An 18,125-nucleotide genomic window follows, 5' to 3' on the forward strand; every position below is an offset into this window, starting at 1 on the left:
AGCCGACCGACTGGCCTCGACTGTGGCACAAAAAAAGACTGGCTTTACAGGCAAAATGCCTGCCTCTTTATACAGGATCTCGGAGAAATTTTGATTGTTTTATTTCTTCTAATATCACCCTTAATCCTTAACATACTTCTTTCAAACTTGGGAGTCATAGTCATAAAAAATTGGGCTACATGACGGCGTAGACCTTATCCACTCAAAAGATATTAACGATGGAACGGCTGACGCAACTTGGCCCTGACCGTGTTTCACAGTTCGTGACGTCAAAACTCCTCGTCGCTCTCAGTTGGCATGCTTGCAGGCTGCCGGATAGGCTCGCTCGGCGGGCAACATAACTTCACACATCGGGGACTCTATCTTGAAACAGCATTCCTATAAATAAATATATATATATTAACTGAACAAATTCTGGGTATCCTTAGATGTGTTCTATCATTCTATACATTCTTCTCATGAGATTTTTTCATCAAAACATTTTGCTTTGGTAGATTCGATTCATTAACTTATTATTTGTGTTTTGCTATACCCATATCACCTTCAGCATTTTTCTGTAACACTACATCATATAATTATATAGGTAGTTAATATCCATTATATAAACTGTTCATTTTTATTCTTATATGGAACATGTATAAAATATGCTTAATTTCTTCCTTTAGCAATGTTCAGTCCTCAGTTTGTGGTACGGAAACTTAGTATTGTCCCTTGTTTTTCCATAGTAATGGAAGTGTTTTCATCACTTCACTTAGCAAATGCAGAGTAGCTAAACCAGGCTAACTCACTAACTCACCACCAGTCTCAATTTGATCCACTATCTAGCATACATCAAACAGTATGCCAACAGCTCTGAGTAAATTTTGTTGTTATTAAGTATAAATTCACTGATGTTAGATTCTCCAATTTATTATGGCACAAGGGTAAGGATAGTTCAGGATGAAAGGCTGGGATTTGTTTCAGAATTGTGGTACATTTCAAATTATTCACAAAGAATATTAAAGCACTTATTATAGGGCAAATATGTTTTTCTTTACAAGATATATGATATAATAATGATATAATAGGTTTTTTGTTAAAAAATCATACGACTGGGTGAGTTGGTCATGGGGTTAGGTGGGTGCAGCTGTGAGCTTGCATCTGGGAGATAGTGGGTTCGAACCCCACTGTCGGCAGCCCTGAAGATGGTGTTCTGTGGTTTCCCATTTTCACACCAGGCAAATGCTGGGGCTGTACCTTAATTAAGGCCACAGCCACTTCTCCTTCCCTATCCCATCATCGCCATAAGACCTGTCTGTGTTGGTGCGACATTGGTATTACAGAGGAGGCACGCTACGGAAATGAACAGTGAGAGAGTATCCATTGTTTTCCTCTCCAAGCCAGAAGTTGTTATTACATGTCAGTCTGCCATCCTGTTTTAATGAAGACCAGATCCATGCATTTCCTCAGAAAAAGGATCTCTATGCAGACCTCCTCTGACAACCACTTGTTCAGTAACTCCCATTCTCCAACTGTGATTGAACCATTATTCCTTTCCACTGAATGAAACACCTGTGTACTCTCTACAGTTGGGATTACTAACTACTGTATATGTAAGACCAGTGACTCTGTACCTTTGTTTCTGTCATATGCATACTTTGTGATGTATTTCTGACTTCCTTTTCCAAGGTGGGTAAGTGAGCTGTAAGGGGTGACACATAAAAAGTCCCCTTCTATTAACCCTTTCAGACCTGATAGAAAACTGGAGGTGTGAATTTTTGTTTGTATGTCAAAAACTGACTAAAATGCTCCTCAATACACATATTGATAGTTTATTTTACAAAATAAAAACTAACATCTGAAAAACAGGACCCACACAATTGTATCAAAATTCAAAACTTCGTTGTATCACGTACGATGGTGAAGCTTCAAAATTTACGTTCACTAACCAATGTACACACTTCATTGAATATATTCTGGTATTCAGTAAAGCTTGTAGATTAATATAAACGCAATAAATAGATACTTACCTTCGGCACTACTGCTTCCTGCCATCTCGCCGATCAACTGTGCTTTTTAAACTCTTCTTCCTTCGCCCTGACGGTCAAGCGCATACTAAAATCAATTGAAATACACGCCACGTGTCCTGCACAATCACTGCAGTCCGGTCTAGCGCCGAAAATTCATCAAATATGGTCAGGGATAACTAAAATACGAACCCGCACAATTGTGCGTACACGGTCTGAAAGGGTTAAAATAAACACATTAAATGTCTTGAGAGACTGTTCATGATAAGCATGTGGAGCTTAGTTGAGCATGACAGCCATAATGTATCATAACATGGTCCTTCAAGTATTCAAATAAATACAGAAACTGTCTTAGGTTCTCTTCATTAGTAGCACCTGGAGCTAGTATCAACTGTTGATAATATTAATAGTAGAAAACCTGTGCTCACCTCAAATACTGATACTATACAGATGGTTCTGAACATAGTGCTGTGAAGCCATCACTGTATGGAAGTGAGACATGGATAACAGCTAACATGGAAAGAAATATAGTAAAAACCTCTGAATTGTGATGTTAATGAAGTGTGTGATTAGTTGGAAGGATTATTCAGGTCAGAAAGAAGAGATACTGAATAGGTTTGTACAAGAAGAACGATGTGGCAGAAGTCATGCTAAAGAGGAGATTGACAGAATAGACCACGAGAAAACCAAAACTTGTTCAACTGATTTCAAAGGGACGTATGTGTGGTAGGAATTTGGTAGGGCTATGGTGCATATTGGAGCACATGGAGGATGTAATAGTTATGTAAAAATGAGTAGATAAGCACAGAATAAGGTGAAATGGAAATCTGTATAAGACTAGTCTGTGAACCTGCAAGGTAGCTCAGGATGTGGTGGCAGGAGGTGGTTCATTCACAGTCAGTGCATGTGGACTGTTTGAAATAAAAACCATGTCCCTGTAGTTAGGATTCCTTGCAGGACTAAAGGCTGTCAGGCTATGATAAAGAAGTTCACAGTCACAGAAAGCTGCAGGCCTTCTTGCTTACATTGTATGTCTGCAAACTCTGACACTAATAATAATTAGGTATTTTCTGTTCCTTGTTTCAGTAGACAATCAGTATGCTCAAGTTCATGTAAGTACTTCTCTTGCTGTGTGAAATGGACCAGAAAATGAAGATCAAGGAGGAACCAGTCTGGCTTGAAAAAACAGCACGTACATCTTTTGTAAGTACCATTCCAGGTTACTGTATAGTGTTTGGAATTAACTCATGTTCAACAGCTCTGTATTAAAGAAATTAGTGCTATTTTTGGAAGTGAAATTTTATAATATACTACTCTTTTAGGTTGTCAACATACACCATGATTGTAAATGGTGTATTGCATTCTAAAATCTATAATTTATTTTGTATTTCATCTGTATAAATAAAATCGTAATGACTTCATGTCTCTACATTGACTATCTTGGCTTAATTTCCATACAGGTGTAATAATGACCATCTGCATACTTTTAGCTTTGGTGTCTGTCTTTCTGTAACTTGAAAACTACTGGATATATTTCCGTCAAACTTCATATTTAGAGCCCACCTGTCCTTGGGTAGGTTTTAGGTTTAATATTGCTTCTAAATCCCTGAACTGACTGGGGGTTTATACTATACCGAAACTGTGATTTTGCACTCGCTCAAAATATCCACAACCAAACTTACTGGAAACCTACGTGCCTTAATGGAAATTAATTTCTAAACCTTTTTTCTCTTGTGCGTCATTTCAATACCAGGATTAATAAGGGAAATATCATTAACGGACCGTTTTAAGGTACAAGTCCCACCGGACTTTACTCAAGAGAGGGTGCATGTAAAGCATATTTCTTGCAACTTGAAAAGCTATTGAAGATATTTGAACCAAACTTTATATTTTGCATCCACCTCTCCAAGGGTAGGTTTTAAGGTCAATACCATTTCGAATTCCCAGAATGGACTGGGGTTTTATAGGGAGCCGAAATGGTGATTTTACTCTCCCACAATATATACAGTACAAGACCAACCTGACTGGAAATCGACCAAACTTGATGGAAATCCATTTCTAAAATTTTTATTTCATGTGCATTTTTTCGACAGGAGGATTAATAAGGGAGATATCATGAAAGATCAGTTCCTCAGGTTAAGTCAAGCGGACATAGCCCAGAAGGTGTTGTACGTGGAGCAGATTTCTCATCTTCTATCTTCTATCTATATCAATAAAATCGTAATGACCGTGTGCCTGTACATGACAATTATGGCAAAATTTCCATACAGTTATCCGTTTCAGGTGTAATAATGACCATCTGCATAAATTTTTTGCTTTGGTGTCTGTTTGTTTGTCTTGCTATAACTTGAAAACTACTGGATATATTTCCATCAAACTTCATATTTAGAATCCATATGTCCTTGGGAAGGTTTTTGGGCAAATATTGTTTCTAAATCCCTGAACTGACTTGGGGTTTATGCAAAACCGAGACTGTGATTTCGCACTCCCTCAAAATATATACAACCAAACTTAATGGAAATCTACCTGCTTTAATGGAAATTCATTTCTAAACCTTTTTCTCATGTGCATTATTTCGATACCAGGTTTAATAAGGGAAATGTCATTAATGGACCATTTTTCGGTACAAGTCCCACCGGACTTAACGCAAGAGCAGGTGCATGTAAAGCGCATTTATTACAACTTGAAAACTATTGAAGATATTTGAACCAAATTTTATATTTAGCATTTACCTGTCCAAGGGTAGGTTTTAAGGTCAATACCATCTCGAATTCTCAGAATGGAGAGGGGTTTTATAGGGAACCGAAATGGTGATTTTACTCTCCCACAATATGTACAGTACAAGACCAACCTGACTGGAAATCGACCAAACTTGAAGGAAATCCAATTCTAAAATTTTTTCTCATGTGCATAAGGGAGATATCATGAAAGGTCCATTTCTCAGGCTAAGTATAGCAGACATAGGACAAAAGGTATTGTGTGTGGAGCAGATTCCTCACCTATCTATATAAATCAAATTGTAACAACTGTGTGTGTGTGCATTTACAATTTTGGCAAAATTTCTGTACAGTTATCCATTACAGTGTAATAATGACCATCTCCATATTTTTTAGCTTTGGTGTCTGTTTGTTTGTCTGTCTTTCTATAACTTAAAAACTACTGGATATATTTCCACCAAACTTCATATGTAGAATCCACCTGTCCTTGGGTAAGCTTTAAGGCAAGTATTGTTTTGTAATAATGGCTGCTCAGGAAAAGAGGCTGTGAATATCTATCGTTATTGTGTATTGATGGTCGTTTATAAGGGAGGCTTCAAATATCTACTTTTATTGTGCAATGATGGCCATTCATGGAGGGAGGCTTTGAATATCTATTGTTATTGTGCAATGATGGCCACTCAAAGAGGGAGGCTTTGAATATCTATTGTTATTGTGCAATGATATCAGTTCATAGAGGGAGGCTTTAAATATCTATTGTTATTGTGCAATGGTAGCAGTTCATAGACGGAGGCTTTGAATATCTATTGTTATTGTGTAATGATAGCCACTCATAGAGGGAGGCTTTCAATATCTATTGTTATTGTGTAATGATAGCCACTCATAGAGGGAGGCTTTCAATATCTATTGTTATTGTGTAATGAAAGCAGTTCATAGAGGGAGGCTTTGAATATCTATTGTTATTGTGTAATGATAGCCACTCATAGAGGGAGGCTTTGAATATCTATTGTTATTGTGTAATAATAACTGCTCACAGAGGGAGGCTTTGAATATCTATTGTTATTGTGTAATGATATCAGTTCATAGAGGGAGGCTTTGAATATCTATTGTTATTGTGCAATGAAAGCAGTTCATAGAGGGAGGCTTTGAATATCTATTGTTATTGTGTAATGATATCAGTTCATAGAGGGAGGCTTTGAATATCTATTGTTATTGTGTAATGATATCAGTTCATAGAGGGAGGCTTTGAATATCTATTGTTATTGTGTAATGATATCAGTTCATAGAGGGAGGCTTTGAATATCTATTGTTATTGTGTAATGATATCAGTTCATAGAGGGAGGCTTTGAATATCTATTGTTATTGTGTAATGATATCAGTTCATAGAGGGAGGCTTTGAATATCTATTGTTATTGTGCAATGAAAGCAGTTCATAGAGGGAGGCTTTGAATATCTATTGTTATTGTGTAATGATATCAGTTCATAGAGGGAGGCTTTGAATATCTATTGTTATTGTGTAATGAAAGCAGTTCATAGAGGGAGGCTTTGAATATCTATTGTTATTGTGCAATGAAAGCAGTTCATAGAGGGAGGCTTTGAATATCTATTGTTATTGTGTAATGATATCAGTTCATAGAGGGAGGCTTTGAATATCTATTGTTATTGTGCAATGAAAGCAGTTCATAGAGGGAGGCTTTGAATATCTATTGTTATTGTGTAATGATATCAGTTCATAGAGGGAGGCTTTGAATATCTATTGTTATTGTGCAATGAAAGCAGTTCATAGAGGGAGGCTTTGAATATCTATTGTTATTGTGTAATGATATCAGTTCATAGAGGGAGGCTTTGAATATCTATTGTTATTGTGTAATGAAAGCAGTTCATAGAGGGAGGCTTTGAATATCTATTGTTATTGTGCAATGAAAGCAGTTCATAGAGGGAGGCTTTGAATATCTATTGTTATTGTGTAATGATATCAGTTCATAGAGGGAGGCTTTGAATATCTATTGTTATTGTGCAATGAAAGCAGTTCATAGAGGGAGGCTTTGAATATCTATTGTTATTGTGTAATGATATCAGTTCATAGAGGGAGGCTTTGAATATCTATTGTTATTGTGCAATGAAAGCAGTTCATAGAGGGAGGCTTTGAATATCTATTATTATTGTGTAATGATAACTGCTCATAGAGGGGGGCTTTGATTATCAATTGTTATTGTGTAAAGATATCAGTTCATACAGGGAGGCTTTGAATATCTATTGTTATTGTGCAATGAAAGCAGTTCATAGAGGGAGGCTTTGAATATCTATTGTTATTGTGTAATAATAACTGCTCATAGAGGGAGGCTTTGAATATCTATTGTTATTGTGTAATGATGGCCACTCATAGAGGGAGGCTTTGAATATCTATTGTTATTGTGTAATGATGGCCACTCATAGAGTGAGGCTTTGAATATCTATTGTTATTGTGCAATGATGGCAGTTCATAGAGGGGGCTTTGAATATGTATTGTTATTGTGTAATGATAGCCACTCATAGAGGGAGGCTTTCAATATCTATTGTTATTGTGTAATGATGGCCACTCATAGAGGGAGGCTTTGAATATCTATTGTTATTGTGTAATGATAGCCACTCATAGGGGAAGGCTTTGAATATCTATTGTTATTGTGTAATGATAGCCACTCATAGAGGGAGGCTTTCAATATCTATTGTTATTGTGTAATGATAGCCACTCATAGAGGGAGGCTTTCAATATCTATTGTTATTGTGTAATGATGGCCACTCATAGGGGAAGGCTTTGAATATCTATTGTTATTGTGTAATGATGGCCACTCATAGAGTGAGGCTTTGAATATCTATTGTTATTGTGTAATGATAACAGTTCATAGAGGGAGGCTTTGAATATCTATTGTTATTGTGTAATGATAGCAGTTCATAGAGGGAGGCTTTGAATATCTATTGTTATTGTGCAATGATGGCCACTCATAGGGGAAGGCTTTGAATATCTATTGTTATTGTGTAATGATAGCCACTCATAGAGTGAGGCTTTGAATATCTATTGTTATTGTGTAATGATGGCCACTCATAGAGTGAGGCTTTGAATATCTATTGTTATTGTGTAATGATAACAGTTCATAGAGGGAGGCTTTGAATATCTATTGTTATTGTGTAATGATTGCAGTTCATAGAGGGAGGCTTTGAATATCTATTGTTATTATGTAATGATAACTGCTCATAGAGGGAGGCTTTGAATATCTATTGTTATTGTGTAATGATGGCCACTCATAGAGGGAGGCTTTGAATATCTATTGTTATTGTGTAATGATAGCAGTTCATAGAGGGAGGCTTTGAATATCTATTGTTATTGTGCAATGATGGCCACTCATAGGGGAAGGCTTTGAATATCTATTGTTATTGTGTAATGATAGCCACTCATAGAGTGAGGCTTTGAATATCTATTGTTATTGTGTAATGATGGCCACTCATAGAGTGAGGCTTTGAATATCTATTGTTATTGTGTAATGATAACAGTTCATAGAGGGAGGCTTTGAATATCTATTGTTATTGTGTAATGATAGCAGTTCATAGAGGGAGGCTTTGAATATCTATTGTTATTATGTAATGATACCTGCTCATAGAGGGAGGCTTTGAATATCTATTGTTATTGTGTAATGATGGCCACTCATAGAGGGAGGCTTTGAATATCTATTGTTATTGTGTAATGATAACTACTCATAGAGGGAGGCTTTGAATATCTATTGTTATTGTGTAATGATGGCCACTCAGAGAGGGAGGCTTTGAATATCTATTGTTATTGTGTAATGATAACTACTCATAGAGGGAGGCTTTGAATATCTATTGTTATTGTGTAATGATGGCCACTCATAGAGGGAGGCTTTGAATATCTATTGTTATTGTGTAATGATAACTGCTCATAGAGGAAGGCCTTGAATATCTATAGTTATTGTGTAATGATGGTCATTCATGGAGGGGGCCTTGAATATCTATTGTTATTGTGTAATAATATCAGTTCATAGAGGGAGGCTTTGAATATCTATTGTTATTGTGTAATGATAACTGCTCATAGAGGGAGGTTTTGAATATCTATTGTTATTGTGTAATGATAACTGCTCATAGAGGAAGGCCTTGAATATCTATAGTTATTGTGTAATGATGGTCATTCATAGAGGGGGCCTTGAATATCTATTGTTATTGTGTAATAATAGCAGTTCATAGAGGGAGGCTTTGAATATCTATTGTTATTGTTAATGATAACTGCTCATAGAGGGAGACTTTGAATATCTATTGTTATTGTGTAATGATAGCCACTCATACAGGGAGGCTTTGAATATCTATTGTTATTGTGTAATGATAACTGCTCATAGAGGGAGGCTTTGAATATCTATTGTTATTGTGTAATGATGGCAGTTCATAGAGGGAGGCTTTGAATATGTATTGTTATTGTGTAATGATGGCAGTTCATAGAGGGAGGCTTTGAATATCTATTGTTATTGTGTAATGATAACTGCTCATAGAGGGAGGCTTTGAATATCTATTGTTATTGTGTAATGATGGCCACTCATAGAGGGAGGCTTGGAATATCTATTGTTATTGTGCAGTGAAAGCAGTTCATAGAGGGAGGTTTTGAATATCTATTGTTATTGTGCAATGATGGCCACTCATAGAGGTAGGCTTTGAATATCTATTGTTATTGTGTAATGATGGCCACTCATAGAGGGAGTCTTGGAATATCTATTGTTATTGTGCAATGAAAGCAGTTCATAGAGGGAGGCTTTGGATATCTATTGTTATTGTGTAATGATAACAGTTCATAGAGGGAGGCTTTGAATATCAATTGTTATTGTGCAATGAAAGCAGTTCATAGAGGGAGGTTTTGAATATCTATTGTTATTGTATAATGGTAACTGCTCATGGAGGGGTCTTTGAATATCTATTGTTATTGCATAATGATAACTGCTCATGGAAGGGGCTTTGAATATCTCTTGTTATTGTATAATGATAACTGCTCATAGAGGGGGCTTTGAATATCTGTAGTTGTAGTGTAATGATAGCAGCTCATAGAGGGAGGCTTTGAATATCTATTGTAATTGTGTAATGATAACTGCTCATTGAGGTGTCTTTGAATATCTATTGTTGTTGTGTAATGATAACTGCTCATTGAGGGAGGCTTTGAATACCTATTGTTATTTTATAATGATAACTGCTCATAGGGGGACGCTTTGAACATCTATTATTATTGTGTAATGATGGCATTTCATGGAGAGGGCTTTGATTATCTATTGTTATTGTGTAATAATGGCGGTTCATAAAGGGACGCTTTGAATACCTGTTATTGTATAATGATAACTGCTCATAGAGGGAGGCTTTGAATATCTATTGTTATAGTGTAATGATAACTGCTCATAGAGGGAGGCTTTGAATAACTATTGTTATTGTGTAATGATATCAGTTCATAGAGGGAGGCTTTGAATATCTATTGTTATTGTGCAATGAAAGCAGTTCATAGAGGGAGGCTTTGAATATCTATTGTTATTGTGTAATGATATCAGTTCATAGAGGGAGGCTTTGAATATCTATTGTTATTGTGCAATGAAAGCAGTTCATAGAGGGAGGCTTTGAATATCTATTGTTATTGTGTAGTGATAACTGCTCATAGAGGGGGGCTTTGATTATCAATTGTTATTGTGTAAAGATATCAGTTCATACAGGGAGGCTTTGAATATCTATTGTTATTGTGCAATGAAAGCAGTTCATAGAGGGAGGCTTTGAATATCTATTGTTATTGTGTAATAATAACTGCTCATAGAGGGAGGCTTTGAATATCTATTGTTATTGTGTAATGATGGCCACTCATAGAGGGAGGCTTTGAATATCTATTGTTATTGTGTAATGATGGCCACTCATAGAGTGAGGCTTTGAATATCTATTGTTATTGTGCAATGATGGCAGTTCATAGAGGGAGGCTTTGAATATCTATTGTTATTGTGTAATGATAGCCACTCATAGAGGGAGGCTTTCAATATCTATTGTTATTGTGTAATGATGGCCACTCATAGAGGGAGGCTTTGAATATCTATTGTTATTGTGTAATGATAGCCACTCATAGGGGAAGGCTTTGAATATCTATTGTTATTGTGTAATGATAGCCACTCATAGAGGGAGGCTTTCAATATCTATTGTTATTGTGTAATGATGGCCACTCATAGGGGAAGGCTTTGAATATCTATTGTTATTGTGTAATGATGGCCACTCATAGAGTGAGGCTTTGAATATCTATTGTTATTGTGTAATGATAACAGTTCATAGAGGGAGGCTTTGAATATCTATTGTTATTGTGTAATGATAGCAGTTCATAGAGGGAGGCTTTGAATATCTATTGTTATTGTGTAATGATAGCAGTTCATAGAGTGAGGCTTTGAATATCTATTGTTATTGTGTAATGATGGCCACTCATAGAGTGAGGCTTTGAATATCTATTGTTATTGTGTAATGATAACAGTTCATAGAGGGAGGCTTTGAATATCTATTGTTATTGTGTAATGATAGCAGTTCATAGAGGGAGGCTTTGAATATCTATTGTTATTATGTAATGATAACTGCTCATAGAGGGAGGCTTTGAATATCTATTGTTATTGTGTAATGATGGCCACTCATAGAGGGAGGCTTTGAATATCTATTGTTATTGTGTAATGATAACTGCTCATAGAGGGAGGCTTTGAATATCTATTGTTATTGTGTAATGATGGCCACTCATAGAGGGGGCTTTGAATATCTATTGTTATTGTGTAATGATAACTGCTCATAGAGGGAGGCTTTGAATATCTATTGTTATTGTGTAATGATGGCCACTCATAGAGGGGGCTTTGAATATCTATTGTTATTGTGTAATTATAGCAGTTCATAGAGGGAAGCTTTGAATATGTATTGTGTAATGATGGCAGTTCATAGAGGGAAGTTTTGAATATCTATTGTTATTGTGTAATGATGGCCATTCATGGAGGGGGCTTTGAATATCTCTTCTTAAATTGTAATGATGGCTGCTTCTAGTTGGAGGCTTTGAATATCTGTTGTTATTTTGTAATGATGGCTGCTTGTAAAGGGAGGCCTATATTTTGTTGTCCATGTTAAGATAGATGTGTCTGAAGATAGTTCCCAAAGTGTTGACTTTTCTGCAGGAAGAATTTGAACATGAATCAGCAGTGACATGTGTAAAGGAAGAAACCGAACACGTGTTTACAGACCCGAGCACATCACAGGTAAACAGATTTCAATTAATCGGTAGATTGACTAGACCATTATGAGAAAACTGCTGATCAGATTTCAAAGTTTCACCCCTCAATTTTAGATGTGCAATTTGGAGGTCCTTGGAGAAGTCGTAATTTGTCAATTTTCTTACGCAGTTTTCATATATTCAAGTAGATCTGCTAGGTACGGTATGGTAACTGGTACTGCCCTCAAGTCCTCCACTACATTGCTACCTGAGGTATATATCTGGAGAATTGCCAGTTTACTATGTTTGTGTGCTCTTGTGATGATAGCATGAAGTTACTATAAGCTGTTTGAAGTGGTGGTGGTGTTTTAAAATGAAGGGGTACTTTTTCTGTATAAGAATTAATATACAAACCAATGTGCTGATATGTCTGCTTTGGGACATCTCCATAGAAGAGATTCATCTTATAGAAGTTTAGTCCAGGCTTTCAGCATATCCACCAACTGCAGGTCTGCCCAGGTAGCTTAAAATCTTGATATCTTTCTGTTCCTACTCAAGCCACTCATTTTTTCTTACCTTTTGCTGTGAAATATATAACAGAATTTATCTTTCCTTAGTAAGGTTTAGATTAATGAATTTGGCTGGCTGCAGTTCTAGTGATGAAATGCTTAACGACACTTAACTACACTCCAAATTTTTATTATTTTAAGAACAGTGATGACTTACTTCTGAGAAAGTGAAACCTAAAATTTCTCTGTAGATTGTCTCATTCATAAATCCAAGAGACATCATCAGTTAACTCTTTCCTGCAGATTGCATAGTAAAGTGTACTCAACTTTCAAACAGACTTCCTCTGCCATCTGTCTGCTAAACATGTAACTTCTTTGAACCAGTGAATTTCCTACGTTTCCTAGATACAACTGGCATGCATGGAATCCTGAAATAAAGTGTTATTTTATACATTTTCATAGATAGAACAGACAGCTGACTGAATGTAATCACACTGCAGCAATATGGCTGCACATAACCAGTAGAGTGCAGAGGATATTTGTTACAAATTAGATCAATATGTTGACGAATGCAATTGTAGTGAGTTTGAAGTTGTAGGTATGATAATAGAAATGGTCTGGGAAGCAGTTGGGACAGAAGATGAATCTAAGTGAAATCAAAATACCGTACAGGACAGGAAATGTTCATTCAAGTACTGTCTCCTTTCAAAATATTTGGCTTACTTTACAAAACATAATTATCAGTTTTAATCCTCCAGTAATTCTGTGTCAGAGTATGGGCCTCTACTTAATTACATAATATTCCTTCTAATGTCAATTTAAATTCTAATCCCATTCAGTGAAGTATTGTTTATAATTTGTGTGTCCGAGACGAAGTATGATTTGGTATGTAAATATCTTTTGGGGCCAATGACCTTCGATGTTAGGCCCCTTAAAACAACAAGCTCAGCAAGCAGCAGTAAATATCTTCATCCGATGGATCTTGAAAATGAAATGAATTGGGGGATTCAGGGTGAAATCCTGCGTTCTCTGCATTACCAAGGAAATAAGAGCCCATCAGGTCGAGCAATTCAGACTGACTTTATGAACAAGCAATTTAACATTATGCTCCTTGTTGTATCATTCCAAACGGAGGGAGGAGCGGGTCTGCGTATACCTGACAAGCAAATTATTACTCTAGGTTTTGCCAGACAGTGAGTCAAAGATAGTCTGTGGGAAAGGGTTAAAGTATTGCATACAAAGTCAAGTTATTTTCTATTCAAAGACAAGTCTAAAATTTTCTTAATTTATTTCAGGAGAGTTGGACATTTATCAAGTTATTCCATTTTGAAATTCCTTGTTTTACAAACGAGTATTTAAACTAATTTCCTCTTGAATACTGACTTTATGTTCATATTTTGATCCTCCCTGCATTTAAAAACTCCACTCAAACTTATTCTTCTACAAATGTCAGTTCAAACCATCTCTCCACTGGCAGCTCAGATTAGTCTGCTTAGTCGAGCTGCTATCCTCCTTACTTCCAAGTCATTCCAGCCCAACATTTGCCACATTTCCGTATTACTACTCCTTCATCCAAAATGACAGAAAAAAATTGTGCTGCTTACTAAACTTTATTTACAAGCCGGTTTATGGTTTTTTAAAGCTACAGTTGAACAGAGTCTTTTAGCACTTGAACTTAAATGTTGTAAACTTCACAAGTCAGTATTCTTCAAGCCTTCAGACTCTCTAGAGTCAAAGTACAGTGAAACAACTGACTATTTTTAGACTGAACATAGACATGATGGGACATGGAGAGTTTTAATGGGATGAGAACCAGTGTATCAGAATCCTCTCTGGGAACTCAGGTAATGGAAAGAAGCAAGTCTGTGGCAGGTCAAGTCATCATTTATATAAAGACTAGCAAATGTACCTGTGCTTCACAACGGAATTCTACATTGTATACGGACATCGAAGTAAATTACTGTACACTCAGTGAATAAGATGTTTTTAAACTGCAGGTCTCTTAGAGTTATCCAAGAAACATCATGGGGAGTTCCCATACATTGTTTCCAGAGTAAAGTGCAAGTTGCAGAGTTGTGATGATAATGTCAGGCTCGCTTGTCTACTGCCATTCAAAATCGAGTTGAGAAATTTTCATTATAATACAAGCCCCCCTTGTCTACTGAGCAGTCACAATCAATTTTGGGGTGATTTTGTTACAATGACAAGCCCTTTTTCCTACTTCCAGACAAAATAGGATAGGGGAGGTTTGAAGAAAACGGCATGCTCATTTGCCTTCTGCCAGTTACGCAGGACCTACAGGAGGACACTAGTCCTACTGCCAGTAAAAGTCGATGTGGGGAGTATTGATTACATTAGCAGATACCTTCCTGCTGACAGTCACCAACGATTTGTAAAGTATTAATTATAATGGCAGACACACCCCTTCTAGATTATTACAAATCCAACTTCATTGAAAATATATAGATTGACATACTAAGGTATATGCAAGTTTAGAGCATTACAGTCAAATAGAGATTAATTGCTGCTAAACGGCATGTTGTATTGACAAAGAGGTTGCACCATAAGATGCCTCCTTTAGCAGTCTAAAGCATTGATCTATGACATTTTATCATATCTCTTCTATTTATGGGTTAAACTGAGTTAGAATCTTTGAATAGGAGGAAATTTGGGGAAGGTTTTCACACACTGCATTACTTTTTGGATACTTATGTGACAGCTAGAAATGTAGAATTTGTCTCACATGTGGCTTCTGGATAGGCCAATGTTCATGCTGGATTTGATGATTCTGCCTTTCCTAAAAGTATGCCAAACTACGAATTATACATATAAAAACTGCAAAATTTACTTACAGTCGTGAAACACTGCCAAATCTAAGGCACAATGGATAGAGATATGACAAAAAGTCATAGGACCAAAGTTGTAGATCACTCCAAATTATACTGAGATTGTGCTATCCGTTTTGTGATACGACTTACCATTTAGCCATGAAATAAATCAAAATGAAGGTCTGCACCATCATTAAATTGCCTCCATATTTTGATATTTTCCATGAGTAAAAGGTGAAAAATTGAAATATCTTTGAATTTTTCTGTCATTTAAAGGATAAAACCTATAATTGTAGAAAATTTCAATTTTCTAGCTCGTCTGGCAGGTTTTGCCGCATTTTAATTTTAGGAAGAGGGCTAAAAATATGTACTTTCAGGAAACAAAAGCTAAAATATATGCATATGTTTAGTTTTACTCCTTGAAACATACAACTGTACAGAAATTTTGCCAAAATAATAGTTAATATACAGATACACGATCATTAAGATTTTATTTATATAGATAAGTATAATAATAAAACACTTCTATCTATATCTCACTCCTTTTCAGACCCCCCCCCACATAGGTTTTCCAAGAACAGAGATATATATATTTCTTTATTTTTAAAGGCAAATTTCATTTTCACATCTGTAACATCCTCAGTTTTTGAGATATCAGTATCTTAAAAATAATTCAACTCCACTTTGTCATTTTACCCCCTTAAGTGTTTTTCCTGAAACAAAAAAATATATGTTCCTTTATTTTCTTTTTTAAATTAATAATACCAATTTTCAAGTCTGTAACATGCAAAGATTTTCAGATCTACTTTAGAGATACTCATTTTAAAAATTCACCGTCTTTTTCACTTCCCACTAAGTGGATTTTCTGAAAAGAAATTATGCATGTTTTCTTACTTTTACAGGAGATTCCAAACACCAATTTTAATGTCTGTAGAATGTAACTTTTTTTTTAGGTATACTTTTTAAAAATTCACCACACATTCTCACCTGTTTGATCCCGCGTTATGAGAATTTTCTGAAAAAAAAAAAAAAAAAAAAAAAAGTGTGTTTATTTTTCATGAAGATTCCAAATACCAATTTTTATGTCTGTAACAACTTCAGCTTTTGAGATATAGCCTAAGGTTCCTCGTAAAAGGTATTCAACCCCTTTTTCACCATTTTTCAGCTTCCTTAAGGGAATTTGCTGAAAACAGAAAATACTTGTTTGTTTATTTTTGAAGTAAATTCCAAACACTGGTTTTTAATTCTGTAAACTGGTAATTTTGAGATATAGATGTATTCATTTAAACAGCCCCTTGGCGACGGAGTATCCAAACATCCTCCCTTAGTAAGCACCAACACTGTAATATAAATATATCCCCAAAATGTCATTTCTCTATGTTGTGTAGTTTTGGCTGAGCATTGATTGCAGTAAGTCGAACTTAGCCTTTTATATATAGAGATAGAACACATAAACACAATGATGGGACCAAGTAGGAAAAGGAAAGAACAGGAAGAGAAATTTGGAGTTTATTCTTGTCCTTTCAAGTTCCTCTTTTTCTACTACTTTCACTCCTGGTTCTGTCCTATCATTATGTTTTTCCTATTATGTGCTCTTTTTCTTGTTCCCATCTCTCTATATATTTAGATTTGATTTGACACTTGTTTGTTCCTTTTCATTCTTGTATTTTTAAATGTTGGAAGTTAGTGATATTTCTAATATGGAATTATGAAATTTATTTTAACAGCTATTTCTTGTATATTTATATTATTTATTCTTGTTTCCTTTTCACTTTTCTTATGTGATTTTCCTTATTTATAGCCTGCTGCAGATGGTAAGCATGAGATAAAAATAGAAGAAAGTAGAGTTGAACAACTGGTCCCATGTTTCAAAGAAGAAGACAAGTAAGTAGCCGTAATCCTACATAATATCGAATGTGTTCTCTAGCTCCCTCCTTGTATCAGTAGCGAGCATCAGCAACCAGATCTCAAGATCATGCGCTCGGATGTGGCTGAGATAGTTAGACTTTAATAGGGTGGATTAACACTTCATGATGCACTTGGCAGTAGATGCCCTACAGATATTAAGTAAGCCTAAAGGAAAACAGAACAGGCAGCCTGCACATTACCTGGCTCAGGATGATTGTTTGATCTCTGCAATTCAAGGTCACATCGAGTGAAATGTTCAATAACTTACGAATAGCTCAAATCTATTCCTGGATATAATTTTATTGAAGAGCTCTGTGGAAATATGTTCCAAAGTTAGTTTGTTTATTATACTTGTCAGCAACAATAAAAATGTTTGAATTTAGAATATATATTGAAATTGAATATATATATTTATTAAATTGAAAATTATACAAATGTTTCAAACTAACATAACTAATCATATAAAATAATAATACAATGCCTCATTCATCAATACAGGAAGTTTCACTGTACTGTGATGTCGTTAATAGGAAACATAAGCAGTGATTTGAGTCATTGTTCTAAAACATCCATCAGAGTACGTGGTGATGCATATCTTATTATTTGTAAACATGGAGTACATTAGAATCCATTATCCAAACAACACTCATCCAAAATTCTATATACTCTGAAATGAATCTGTGATAGAGGGAAATATATTAAAATAACTCTTGCAATGTAGAGGAAGTATATTATCACAGCACTGTACTTAAAATGATTATATTATTTACTGTATGTACTTGTATTTTATAATGCACTTTTTAACATAATTTTCCTCTTAATTGTGTAACTTTCACTTGTATGTTAAAACAGTAACATTCACTTAACTAGAAAAATTAATAAACTTCTCTCGACATAAGGTATTAAAGCTGCTAGATGATGCTAAATTG

General features: G+C 35.4%; 1 long non-coding RNA gene across 1 annotated transcript in view; it reads left to right on the forward strand.

The window, feature by feature from the left end:
* The window catches only part of LOC136866918 (uncharacterized), a 41,529-nt gene extending 24,356 nt beyond the window's left edge, over positions 1 to 17,173 (forward strand). Inside the window, exons 2-3 of the long non-coding RNA XR_010859582.2 lie at positions 3,093 to 3,209; positions 17,090 to 17,173. This is a non-coding gene — a long non-coding RNA (uncharacterized lncRNA). The remainder of the gene's footprint in view (positions 1 to 3,092; positions 3,210 to 17,089) is intronic.
* The last annotated feature ends 952 nt before the right edge of the window (positions 17,174 to 18,125 follow it).

The sequence above is a fragment of the Anabrus simplex genome, chromosome 3, assembly GCF_040414725.1.
Source record: "Anabrus simplex isolate iqAnaSimp1 chromosome 3, ASM4041472v1, whole genome shotgun sequence".
Lineage (NCBI taxonomy): Eukaryota > Metazoa > Arthropoda > Insecta > Orthoptera > Tettigoniidae > Anabrus > Anabrus simplex.